Here is a 14,191-nt window from a genome sequence, read left to right on the forward strand (position 1 = left end):
CAAAGTTTGGAATCTAATCTTCCCACAATCATTTCTATAACAATCCAGTTGCTTTAGAAAATCTGGAATTTTCCCTGTGTGTCTCTAATATAGTAACTTTCCGCCTGCCAAGATGACAATCCCTTTCTTACTCACTTATGTAGCGAGCTGAAATCACAGACACTTGGAACAGGCAAACCATGCCAAAAAGTCTATAATGGTTTCTGTAAATAGCAACTTCACAAATGCATGCTGTGTTTAAAATACAGATCTTTTCCTTAAAAGCTTATTCAGATTAGTCACACCTGGAGGGAAATTTTACTCTCTTGATCCAATACAATTACTGAATGGTGCATAGCTCCATCTGCCCACATGGCTAATATACAGCAGTCAATTCAATAACAGACTACTTTCTCTAGTTTGTAAAACACACAGTTTCCTCCAGGGAAAAAACAGAAACAGCAAACAAAAACAAACAAACAAACAAAAAAAGAATCTCAGTATCAGTTCAGCAGTTTTTCCTAAATTAAGATGCTAGACATAGTAGGCAGCCACAATAAAAATGTTACTTGACAACTGAGAAGGCTACATTAAATAGATCTAGTAAAAAAGTAATGGACTTTTTATAAAAGACTTAACATTCTAACTTTACTATGTATAAATCCCTCCATTTAGCATTATTGCTAAAAGTAGGATTAAAATAAGTACCACTAAAATCACTGGACAGACACTGGCCTCCCTGGGCAACCTCCTCTTGTGCTCGAGCACACTCCTGGTGGGATTTCCTTTCACCAAATGGGAATCTTTGGTTTCAATTTGCCTTCCTCTTCCTCCTGTATATTGCTGTTCACCTGCACGCAGCTGTTCTTCAATTAAATACCAAGTATGGTAGTAAAGAGACACCATCTTATGGTTTTGCAACATGAGCCATTTGAGCCATGCAGGAGTGCATTTGTGCCATACTGCATCTACTCAAGGAATACATACAAATGGAATTAGACAGTGTGATTCTGTGATCCTCTGATCAGGGCTAATGGTCTGCTTTTTGACAGAACAAAATCAACTCTAGCTCTGCATTTAGACAGTTTGGGACAAGTGGCTTATTCTTCCACTAGTTGTCTTCATCTTTTACTCAGGACCAGTGGATGTAAACAGAAATTTCACTGAAACACTGGAACAGTTGCTTGTTTGTTACTCCATACTAGCAATATGAACAGAAATGTTAAACTCTTAAGTTTTTAACAAATTGAGCTTCATCTAGCAAACTACAAATGCTGAATCAAGTATAACAGTGAAAAACAATATCTCGTAAGCTGTAGATTTGTATTTGTAGGGTTAAAGACTTCAAGTAGCTTACAGAAAGAATTAACAGGATCCCCCCTAACAGGAACTGACAGAAAAAGGCAGCAAAAATATCAAGTGAGACAAATCTAAGCGACAGAATAAAGAATTAGACCAGTTCATCCAAATTATTTTAGAATGCTTTAACTAAGAAATACATGTATTTTTTGCGTTGGTGAAAAAATACTATTATTTGCTTCAAGCCTCCTACAAGTACTTTTCACTACAGCACAGAATTACCATGCTGGCATATTGGAGATAAAATACACTTCCCTTGAGTACTGAATGACTCATGGTTTCTGAATTCTGACAAACACTGATTTGTCTCATGTTAATGTAAGACTCTTAGAAAATATCAATTAAAATCATTCAAATAGGAAAACAAATCTAATAGCAAATATATTCACAGTAATGCATTACTAGTGTAGAAATATACTGCTTTTCTTGACAAGAAATGAATAATAGAATTTGGAATAATTTCCCTAAATCTTAATAATTCCTAATGTCGTGATCTATCAGAAAAACAAAAAACAAAAAAACAAAAACAAACAAAAAAAACCATAATCCAACATGCTTCTTTTAATAAGTGGCATGTACAAACAGCTACTAATCAGTACAACTTCAAATACAACAACGGAGACCAAACACAGACAACTAGGTATTTACATAATTTAGTTTGGATCAGGTTCACGTGCTACAAAGTATGTAAATGTGTCATTGTGAAGTAGTAGTTATGTATTTAACACCTCAGTTCTCATTTTGAAAGCTAAAAACTATAAATATTACATAAACTTAATAATGTGCATTTCAGTGCCTATCCCTACTATTAGACCTATGTAGGACAAATATTTTTACAGCGTGTACAGATAACTGTACACAGTCAAACCACATACAAAGAAAATAACATAATTGAAGCTTATTTTAATCACTCTTTTACAGAAACAATATTCAAGCTTGTGATCATTTTCTAAAAGTGTCATCACCAGTACCGGTTATTTCAAGTAAGTTGAAATTCAGATGATGTTAACAAAAGCTCAGTGGATTACTACAGTTTTAATCACAATTCTTACGGTGTCCTCTTAAAATATTAGAGGACAAAACACTCATACACAGAACAATGTGAAACAGGAACTGAACTTTAGATGTTAGGCACTGGCACAGCTGCCCAGAGAGCCATGGTGCCCCATCCCTGGAGGTGCTCAAAGCCAGGCTGGATGGGCCCTGGACAGCAATAATATATATATATACACAATGAATATTGTATGTAAGCATAATAACTTCAACATAACATTACAGCCGTTATTGCTGTTTTCATGTATCTTGACTTTGTAATTACTTGGCCGGGGATTTGGTGAATAAAAACTTCCCACAAAATATCAAATTGTAGATGCATAAACTAGATTTAAAAGCTTCCTTCAAAGTATTTGGCATCACATTCTTTGTTTTTTTTACACTTTCAGAAATATTTGTTATTTTAGAAATACTGATTTTTAGGGTCAGTTTAGGTTACTTTTGATGGGACTCTTACAACATCTTGAGCAGAAGAAGATTCTCCTGCAAAGCTCAAATGTCTCTAGAATGCACAAACTTTCAGTGGGGATCCCAGGAATGATCCTGACACCACCAGAGCTCTCTCCCTCAGTAGTCAGATGTGCCTTATCCCCATCTTTGTAGGACTGCCTCACTGGAGGCAACAGTTACTGCCCCCCCAGGCACTAGGCCTGTGGCCCAGAAGTCTTCACTTTTTCTCTCTGTCCTCCTTCAGGATGCTGCAAAGTCCAGCCAAGTAGGAGACCTCCAACTGTACAGTTTGTTTCCTCAGTAAAGTCAATTCCCACAACAATTAGCCAAGCATTCAGTGCGTCCTACTGCCCTTCCAGACATGTGATTATCCTTACTTACCATAGAATAGCAAAAGAAAATTCTAAAATGTGTGTGTTGAGGTAATAGAAAAAGAAGGGAAGTAAAGACTTAAAGGCTATTTTTTAACTCAGACATTCAGTTATGTTAACCCCTTCCGTTCAATTAAGCCGTTACAGAAACTTATATTACTGTGCACACTGCAAGGCAATGCATCTTTCACACATCTCAAGGTAACAACATTGCTCTTTAAAAACCTGCATATTTTCATAGCTTTTCTCACTCTCTATTTCCATACAGAGTAAGAGTTTACAAAATTAATAGTCCGTCAAGGTGGCACTGATCTTAACTCTGCTCCTTCCTTTGCCAGTCTACAGCCCAAGCAAGCTATGGGGCACATTGGGTATGTGACAGGAGAATGCCATGTCAGCAGTACTAACAGAAGGAAGTGAGATTCCTACACTGAGAAGGGAGGGAAACATTTCATTATTCTCCTGAGTAAGAGAAGCACCATTTTCTGTACCAATGGAACAGAGAAAAGCCAAGGACATCAGTGAGGGAAAGCAATTCAAGGAGTACTTTCTGAACCACACTTGGACAGGGAAGAGAAGAAAAAGAATTAACTGTTCCACTCACGCCAAGAAGATTGCTAAATGCAATATAAAACAATTCAACCTCTCAGAAAGTCTTGTGACTAAGCCTGTGATCCTTAACCAGATGTGATCCATGGAATAATAGACTGGAGAGAATATAAAAATCCTCCAGTGATCCTGCTCCCATTTGGAAGTTTCCTTAGTTTCTCCCAAATATCAGGCAGGGAAGAAAATGTTACTGTTCACACTACACATTTTGTGAGCTTGCTGGCAGAAATGATTGGGTACACATCTTTTTAGACATACTCCACTGTACCGGATTTTTCTTTGAGTACAGAGTGTAATACAAAAGAATTGTTTAAAATATTTTCATTGTATCAGTAGATGTAGTGAGTATCTATCAAAGCACAATTATTCTCAAGCACCTTGCCTCTTTTTTTGTGGCATCTCCATCCCCATAGCAAACTTTAACATCTACAGTCGTTTGGCTACTGAAAAACCTCAGTGCCCAGCACTGTAGAACAGAATTTTCTTTCCTTCTGCCAGAGGACAAGGTTTGAAGGAAGATCCACACCTGAGAATTCTCTGTAGTAACACTGGTTCACCTTCTTGGAGCCAAATCGTAACAGAGAAATATGAACTCTAAGGGCTGGCACTAAGAGATGAGAGACTGAAAAGTCTTTATATATTCCTGTAACAGCTTCCACACAAAGTTGGGGAAATGACCTCTAAGGGCAGTCCATACGCTGCCAGCACGAAGACCTGACACAGGACACTTCCATCTCCGTAACAGAACACTAGTAACCAGTAGTCTCAAGGATTTTCCATGCAATGCACTCTGCATCAGACACACAGCATCTGCACTTGTTACAGGCATACTTTCCCTTTCCAGTCAATGGGGTTAAAGAAGCACACAATTCTCCCTGAGGGAACTTAAAGACAGGAAGTCCTAAAATCACTGGATTCTCTGCAACCAAACCCAGCAGTTTGCACCTCTACTTCCATGTAGGTAATTCTGAGTAGAAGTACAAAGCCTAAATATTATTATTATTTAGATGTTTCCAAAAGAAAACAAATGAGTGTCTAGACCACTGGGTCTGAAGTCTGCTTTGTCTCAGGGGATGCTGCTAACTCACTTCAAGTTTTATATCCCAAAGAAATTTGGGAAAATGGAGAAGAGTCACTGCTCTGCAGAAAGCAACTCGATTCAGCAGAGCCTGCACAAGCCTCACAGACATTACAGGATTCATACGGGTTCCTGCGAAGTAACACTCAGTCCAAAGGCACAGTCACAATGGTACACAGCACTCCTAATATGTAACTCAACAGCTGAGCAACAGATGCAGTCATCACCCCCAAATAATCAAGAATAAATTACCAAAGAACTATAACCACTGAAACAAGATAACAAATGACTTCCTTTAAGAATTAAAAAAAACAGTCAAATCAGTTTTAACAGAATTCTCTGAAGAGGAGCTAAATGTGTCCCATGTGATTTAAATTTTATTAGAATTATTAGATAATAAAGAATATAGTTTTTTCTTAAGCACAAAACAAAATTGTGCTTTTATACATATTGATTTCATTTGATTTAATTAATTTCCAGTATTGTTATTACAGTTAGCACCGTTTGATGTATGAGTGGAGTACCTGCCGTAACAGGTACATTCAAAACTTCCTGTCCGATTAATGCCATGCTGCATGTTAAAGTCTGAGGTTGCCACTGCAGACCATTTCTCTTAAGATGACTCATCCTCAGAAATGAACATTCTGCCTTGCACCACTGGGTCCTGCTGCAGCACGCTGCTCCTGCTGCCCAGGATTTCTGTCACTGAGGGGTACGAAGTGCCCCCAGCTGGCTTTGGGGTATGGCAACTGCTGCACGTCTGACATGGACAAGACTGACCCAGGGAAACAAAAAATCCAGGTCTTCAGAAATCAGAACCTCCTACCTGATCCCACTCATTTAAATCCCTTACTGAAACAGCTTAACAGTATTGTTTTATCTAATGGTAAGGTTTTACACAAGCACAAGGACAAGTTCCTAACAGAACAAAATATTTAACAGCACTATATGGAGAGTGGTCGGTGACTTCAAACATTTTATGACTACTTTTCTTAATGAGTTGTTCATCTCTTCATGAATACAACAAACACAGCAAACAGTATTTAGTGACGAGACTCTGATTTTAAACATTTCTCAGTGAATGACGGGGCACACAGGAAAAGGCACATTCTTAGATGAGAATAACTGTACCACACAGTAATGCCAAAAAATATGCATCATGACAGTCCTCTCTGAATTTATCACTGTAGGCAAAAGATAGTGAAGCTGGCTGCAAAATTTCCATATATTAAATGTTTTTTTAAGATGGAAAAATGGTGCTTTGGCTTATCTAAGATAAAGAATGCTTGGTGTTCATTTAATATTTCTTCCTAATGCTATTTCCTAATGCTTTTAACCATGTTGTTCATTCAGTGCATTTGTTGCCCATGATGCCTCTGGCAGGAAAAGCTAAATACTTGTTCCATCTGTTTCAAATTCCACGCTTGCGAATTTTTATGCTTAAACATCTTTGTTACCTTATAAATATTTGAAGAGAAAATATAATGATACTTAAAGTCCCAGAATTATTGTTATTTTACAGTAATTAAGTTTTAATGTCTGTATACCGATCTGTTTTGGTCATAAACACATGACTCTCTACTGTTGACACATAACTAACACTTGAAGCACAACTTTTAAACACCACCAAGCAGAACCTGCTCAATTACTACTGGGCCAGAAACAGAATTTTTTGTAATCAGTTTCTACTGGAGGCATCAGTCTTTGACAAACTGTACTAGCGGCTGAGGACAGATTGATAGCTGAGGCTCAGGCTGTCCTGCTGAGCTGGGGCTGAGCAGCAGATGCACATTATCCATCACCCCAACAAGCAGTAAGTCAGGGGCTACAAACCTGCCATGTACCCAGCAAGAATGCTGCTTCTGGTAACACTGCAGTGGCAATGAGATGTCTTGTACATTTTACTGGCAGTTCTAAAAATTATTTACATCATATAATGTCAATTGCAGGCAGAAAATAGACTTGTTCTCTGAGGGGTAATCCATCCATGTCTTTCACAAGTGTTCTAAATTGCTGAAATGAAATTCCTACAAATGCTTACATTAATTCTATTTTACGTCTTCAAGATGCACAAAATAATGCCTGAAGAAAATGAATTACTGAAAGCGGCCATATTTGTTACACATACATCTGTATAAATAAAAATGTACGTATAAAAATTTCTGAAAATATTTTATTGTCGCTTGCAGAAGAATATTAATTTTCTTTTCAGACAGTTAAAATGAAGAGACAGGTTAAACAGCTCAAACTTTGAGCCAAAGAAGGTAGAATCAAATCTTCTTGCTCCAACAATTTCAATACTATCTTATGAACTCAAAGTACGATATGAAAAGCACATGGTGCTAACGTTTAAAAGTATCTTTAACAATTCACTACGGATTTTGAAATATATTTGCTCTTTTAAAAATTATATTATACCAAAAGTGCACATTTAGAACATGTTTTAAAATAATATTACATAACAAAACGTATGCTTTCAGCCACTACCAACTACAACTAATACAAATGTGAATGAAAATAACCTTCAAGAAAGACAACAAACTAAATTTTACAAGGTAAACAGGGAAATGGACAGATGAAAAATATTTCTTAGAAAGGATAAAGTAAAATATGGTCTCATTCTGTCTACAGCCCAGTGGTACAGAAAACAAAGGGCTGCTTGACAGAAAACAGCATTTGGTAAGATGTCTATAAAATAAAACTGAGATTGCATAGCAATATATAATGGTCTTAAGAAAGTGAGTATTAGATTTTGGTAATAAGATGAAAAATTGAGCTGAATTATTAAAGGACACGATGAGTTTTCTGATGATAAATAAACACATGTTTACATGTTACAGTTACATGTGCTAAACTGAAAAAAATAAGATCTTAGACCTTAAAGCGTTTGCAGAGTAAGCTCACAACTCTTCTCTTACAGGCACACACCAGCAAAGAAATCCTGCGCTTGCTGAAGCATACTCCAGAAGAAACACCTGTGCATGTACAAAAGGAGCCTAAATAGATTCAGAGAAGTTACACTTTATAACACAGTTGAAGTGATTGGGGACAAAAAAATGCAGAAATGAATGTAACATGAAAATCATTTATTTCAAAATTCAGATTGTTCCCTACATCCTCTTTTCTTATATTTCTCCCCTTCTCTCTTTGTAACCTGAATATAAAGAGTAAAAAAAGCTCTTCTCGTGTGTCAAGTCTCTATTCAAATGGCAAATATATCCCATGTATTACAGGTATCAAATAAGAATGTAAACAGTGGCATGCTGTTAATTAGGCTTCATGAGGAAATTAGGATGCAAAGAGAGGGACTGAGGGAATTGCCCAGACACGGGTTTTAACAATACTGTTACTGCTCTTCCACAGTAAATTTTAACAAAGTTGACTTCATCCCTCTTGCAGTATGCCTTGCCAAGAAACGGACTTGAATAAAGGGCCCTCATTAGCAAGAAAAGCTTGGAGGATGGAAGTGCTATTTAAACTTCACATCGCCAAAGGGTGCACAGCTACTGGCAGTTTGCTGATTGCCAGCAGGGTAAGCAAGCCAGCCCCAGAGCCTGACCATCCCTGGGTCTGCTGTGCTCCTGCTTCGGGAACAGCAACAAGGTGCACCTCCGGGCACCGATATGAAAGCTTAGGGTATCAGCTTCCGCTACCACTGCATACCCACAGTGGTTATCCACACATGTTCAGCTCAGATGGGACATGCCCTGAGAAGCAATTCTGCAGTAAGTATTCATTCAACTCTTTTTTTATCTGTTCCCTGTTAGCTTTTGTGTAAAATCTTATTATTAAGGTATTGTTGTGTCTTGAGCCTAGTGGTTATGGCCAGGAAAAGATCTCAGAGTAATACAGGGTTGTTCAGAAATCTCCCTGCTGACATTTTGATGACTATAACCTTTGTAACATTTGACAACTGACACTGAGTGAATCTGGAAAAGACAAGCATGTTCTATCTGTCTAAAGGAAGTTACGGATCAACAGAACTGTATACTTAGTTCCTGTAATACTACCTTTATTAAGCTTTGTTTAATTCAGGTTCTCGGGCAACTGCTGTACATCTACAATCGGGCACTGCCACCCATTTTAGGAAATATTTACAACAGCATCATAGAATCTCACTCAGGTTGGAAAAGACCTTAAAGATCATCGAGTCCAAGCGCAACCTGATTATACTACCCTAACAGTTTTTGAACATATCCATGGATCGTGACTCAACCACCTCCCTGGGGAGCCTATTCCAGTGCTTAACAACCCTTTCTGTAAAGAAGTTTTTCCTGATATCCAACCTAAACTTACCCTGACACAACTTCGGGCCACTTCCCCTCGTCCTGTCACCTGTCGTCAGTGAGAAGAGACCAGCCCTGGTCTCGCTTTAGGAACCTTTCAGATATTGGAAGAGAGCAATAGGGTCTTCCCTCAGCCTCCTCTTCCCCAGACTAAACAGCCCCAGTTCCTTCAGTCGCTCCTCATAGGACATATTCTCCAAGCCCTTCACCGGCCTTATTGCCCTTCTTTGGACCTGCTCCAGCACCTCAATGTCTTTTCTGTACTGAGGTGCCCAAAACTGAACACAGTACTTGAGGTGAGGCCTCACCAATGCCAAGTACAGGGGCAGGATGACTTCCCTAGTCCTGCTCACCACACCATTCCTGATACAAGCCAGGATGCCATTGGCCTTCTCGGCCACCTGGGCACACTGCTGGCTCATATTCAGTCGACTGTCCACCAGGACAACAAGGTCCCTTTCCATCAGGCAGCTTTCCAGCCACTCCTCCCCAAGCCTGTAGGGTTGCCTGGGGTTGTTGTGACCAAAATACTGGACCCAACACTTGGACCTACTGAAACTCATACAGTTTTCACTGGCCTACTGAAGTCTATCCAGGTCCCTTTGTAGTGCCTTTCTGCCCTCTGGTAGATCAACATTCCCTCCCAAGAGCATGATTCAAGGAATTCAGTCTTAAACAGGATAAGCTACAAACCTGTCTACAACAGGCAATGATCTTTAACACCTGGAAACTTAATAACAGCACAAACTTCCTATCCTGTAACTTACAGAACTACTATTGTGTCCTAAAGGCAAAGATTCCAAATAAGACTGAAACTAGGATGTTATCTCATTATGAAAATACCAAATATAGCTGGGGAGTGCATACAGGGGAACAGTGATCACTTCTTCAGCTCAGCTCAAAGAGTTAGTCTGAGGAACATGAAGGGCGAGATGTTTAGGCTTGTCTCTGCTTAACTGGAAGGGACTCTGACATTGTTAGATACAAGTGACAGAAAAAAAAGAGTCTCCTTGAAAACAGTTCTTGGGCAATGGAAAGGTTAACCAATGCAAGGCCAGTTTCTAGGATGTTCTGATTCACTGGAAAACTTCACATGAACATGATTAAGGAAATCTTTATTGTACCTACTGACAATCAAAATCTTATGAAGCACTGGAGAGCCTCATCTTCAACTTTTCAGAAATAAAAAGTAAAAAGGCATGAATTGCTTCTTCTCAACTTCCTTGATGTCATGTTTTGTAGAGATCAACTCACCATAACACAACACTGGCCATTATCACCACAATGCCCTTTATGAACTTTAAGTTACAGAAGCTACTGACCAACAAGGTTAAAATAAAAGGAAAAACAACAACTAACTTCTGCCGTGTAATTGATGATAGGAGCCCACTAGCAGACAATGTACTGGGTCCAGTTTGCTGCTTACATTTGGGGCTGCAGTTTTCTATTTGATTTCATTCTACACTTTTCAGGATGTTTTACTGATTTTCTTCCTAAAAAACCTTTCAATTAACCAAGAAAGGTTATGCCACATACTCCTTCATTGCACAAAGATATATTTAAGGAATTTCTGTTTTGTGTGTGTCCTACATTCTTCTTCTTCATTCAGTAAGCAAGAGTTTGTCTCTGCCCTCACTTACGCAAGAAGCTTTGCCTACCTCCATGCCAAGGAAGCTTCTGCGCTGCTCTCAATCTTCATCTTGCTTCTTATTTCTATCTGCACAATTATTTCTAATTTTCTACATAAGTGAAATCAGTGTATAAGTTGTTGAAAAATGCTTTTATCTGCGAAAAATTACAAAGACGTCTGAAGCATTTTCTCCTATTGGCTTTTTGTTTTCCAACAGAACTGTAAATTTCGGTTCCTCAACAAACTGAACACTGCCTGGTGTCAAAGAAAAACAAACAAATAAACAGATCTCAGCTTGCTTTCATCCTCCTGAAAATATTTAGCAGCCAGAAATAAATCAGCAAAGGATACAGTCAGGGTAGGTGGCTAAGCATCTGGAGTGTGATGCCATTTCTTTTTATGGCTTACTCTATGGCTTGTCCCAGTGAAATTTGTAAAAGATAAAATAATCACAAGCACAACCACAAAGAAGGAAAAAAAGGTCTACTGTGTAATTACAAATTTGGGTATTCATCTTTTTATCACTACCTCTAATACAAACAGTTCACATCTCTTGACTAGGCCGAGAGTTCAAACCATAAAGAAAGCAAAAGAAAACTTGAGATTATCATTTCAGAAAACCAAAGGAAAGGAAAAAATTCTGTTTTTTCTTCCCTTTTTTGGAATTCAAAACAAACAAAAAAATCCTCAGCAGGAGTGTTTACAATGCATATTGTAATGGGGGAAATGACTACATAAACAGATGAAACAGCATAACTGGAGCACTGAACTAAATAAGAAAAATAGACTTGTAATTCAAATATACCTATGCTTCACAATATTTTTAATAGTAAATGATTCTACTGAGAACACTGTAAGTGCAGCTGTTTTACTGTGTAAAAAATATCCTTCACCTCTTAAATGAATCTAAGAAAAGTACTTTTTCTACATGAATAAAAATCAAAACCAAAACCAAAAGCCCACAAACCTTCTTGCACCAGAGGAGAAATTTCTAATTTAAGAAATATAGGAATGCCTGTCTTAGAAGAAAAGTTGCGGTGGGCTTTCTTTCTTTCTTTGTTATTTTTATAGTTATTATTATTAGTACTTCATTTACATTCAAATTCTTAACGGTTTCATGTATTAGATGATTAAGACAAATCTTTGTAAATAAGCAACAGGATTTACTTTACAAGGTTCTCACTTCAGAACTTCCCAGGCACTTTTATGCTGGCTGTTACAGCGAGGTATATTTCACCCCAAATAAGCTCTGCATGGTTATTATTTTGTCTCTCTGCTTTTCCAAGTCCTGATCTGTAAACGCTGTGGCCAAGCCTGTTTTTCTCACTGAACAGATGTCAACAAAGCTTCTCCAGAGTTCAGCAAATGCACACTAGCCAGACTCCTTGTGAGGTCCATTGCTATTTGAGAGGAAAGCTGCAAATCAATAAAAGAACAAATAAACACTTCTCTATCCAAAGCAAGAAACTTCTGACCTACTATGAACAGTCAAAACAATGTTTTTTAATTACTGCCCATTATCCCTTAAGGGATACTGAACTGTCAGACTCACCACAGCATTTATTTTAAAAAAGTGTCATTTGTCAGAAATCCTGAAGCTAACTTGTCATATGCCTTCCTCAATAAACAGAAAGCGAGTGCCTTCTTTGGAAAGAGAACATGAAGAAATTAAGGCAAATGGGACAAGGAGGCTGCTCTTCAGCAACAGTCTTCTAAAAGAGATCAGGAGCTTCAGAACCTGAATGTCATCAGCAAATTCTTACCAGACCAAAACAGAAACACCCCAATTTTTAACTGAAAGAAATAACTAAACAAAAAAAATCAACACAAAAAAACTGGATGAACATTTAATAGAGAGGCAGTCAGAGACAGAAATAAATAAATAGATGTCCCAAGAAGAAAGCCAAGAGATGTTGGCAGAAATATGATTATTAGAGCTAAGTTTTTATTTTAAATTTTCCAAATTGCTAGAAACAAGTATATTTGACTTATGAGTTTCTTTGCTTTCTATAAAGTAACAGGAAAATTGGCCAGCTACAAAACTCTCCACAAAATTTAGGTTCCTAAAGAATAAAAGCTATCTTCTTATAGCCTCACACAAAGTGGTCTTGGTAAAAAGTCATGGCTAACAACTTCTAAATAAAGCTCAAAAAGCAGATATTCATTAGAGAATGCCCTACTTCTGACTCTCCTCTTCCTGATAATTCCGCTCCCTTAAAAAAACAGAGACTAGAAGTCTTTGTGAAAAGCATCCGGTATTCTCAGCTCATTATCATTACAGGCATCTTTGAAACAATTTACTAAACAATATTTCATGACAATCTGATTAACTGTGGTTCAGGCTAAGAAGGGTCTGTGGTCACCGATTAAGTCAACAATAGTAAGTACTTAGTCATCTTCTATATTACATTTCACACTGGGCTCAGTCTCATTTTGTGCCTTAAACACTTCTGTTTTCCTTGGCAGATCATTTCAAAATATAGTTCATCCTGAGGAAGTTTTCCTGACACTCAGCGTAAATTCTTTCCCAATTTCTTCCTGTCAGATGATTGCCTCTTCTCAGCCAGATTGATGGAAGCAATGCACATATATTCCACACAAAGTAAAACAGTTCTACTCATCAAGTGCAAAAGGAGAAGTTAAAATTCCCTCTTTTCATGAATTAATGCAGAAAAATGCAAAAGAGACAATCTGAGAAGTGCTGTATCAGATCCTCGGCTCATTGCTTTTAAACTCAAGAGTTTCTGAAAATCCTTAGGTATGAGAATAAATACACAAACAGAAGCAAGCAAATTATGCACACATTATTTATGCATACGCTCAGTCATCCCCAGTGTTCTGAACAATTCAAATGGTCAGTGTTTACAGAAATCATGCTTAATTTAGAATTGTGTATACACACATATATATATAAAAATCTTTATCAGTTTGCAGTGAACGTGAGTTAAAGTTAGAAAGCTGTTTTTAGCCTTTAAATACCAATGAAGATTTCCAAGGTCTCTGCAGTCCCTCTAGGCAACCTGTGCCCGTGCTCTGTTGTTACCTGCACAGCACAGAAATGCTTCCTGGTGTTCAGAAGGAACCTACTGCATTTCAGTTTGTGCCTGTTGCCTCTTATCCTAACACTGGGCACCACTGAAAAGAGCCTGGCTCTGTCCCCTTTACAGCCTCACTTCAGGCATTTATGAACACTGATGAAATCCCCTTAAGCCTCCCCTTCTCCAGGGTGAGCAGTCCTGGCTCTCTCAGCCTCCCCTCATGGTAGAAATGCTTCAGTCCCAGTCCCCTCATCCCTTGGCCTTGTGCAGGACTCACTCCAGTATGTCAAGGGCTCCCTTTTACCTGCAGGGCCCAGATCTGGACTCATCACTCTTGC

The sequence above is a fragment of the Meleagris gallopavo genome, chromosome 1 (genome assembly GCF_000146605.3).
Source record: "Meleagris gallopavo isolate NT-WF06-2002-E0010 breed Aviagen turkey brand Nicholas breeding stock chromosome 1, Turkey_5.1, whole genome shotgun sequence".
Lineage (NCBI taxonomy): Eukaryota > Metazoa > Chordata > Aves > Galliformes > Phasianidae > Meleagris > Meleagris gallopavo.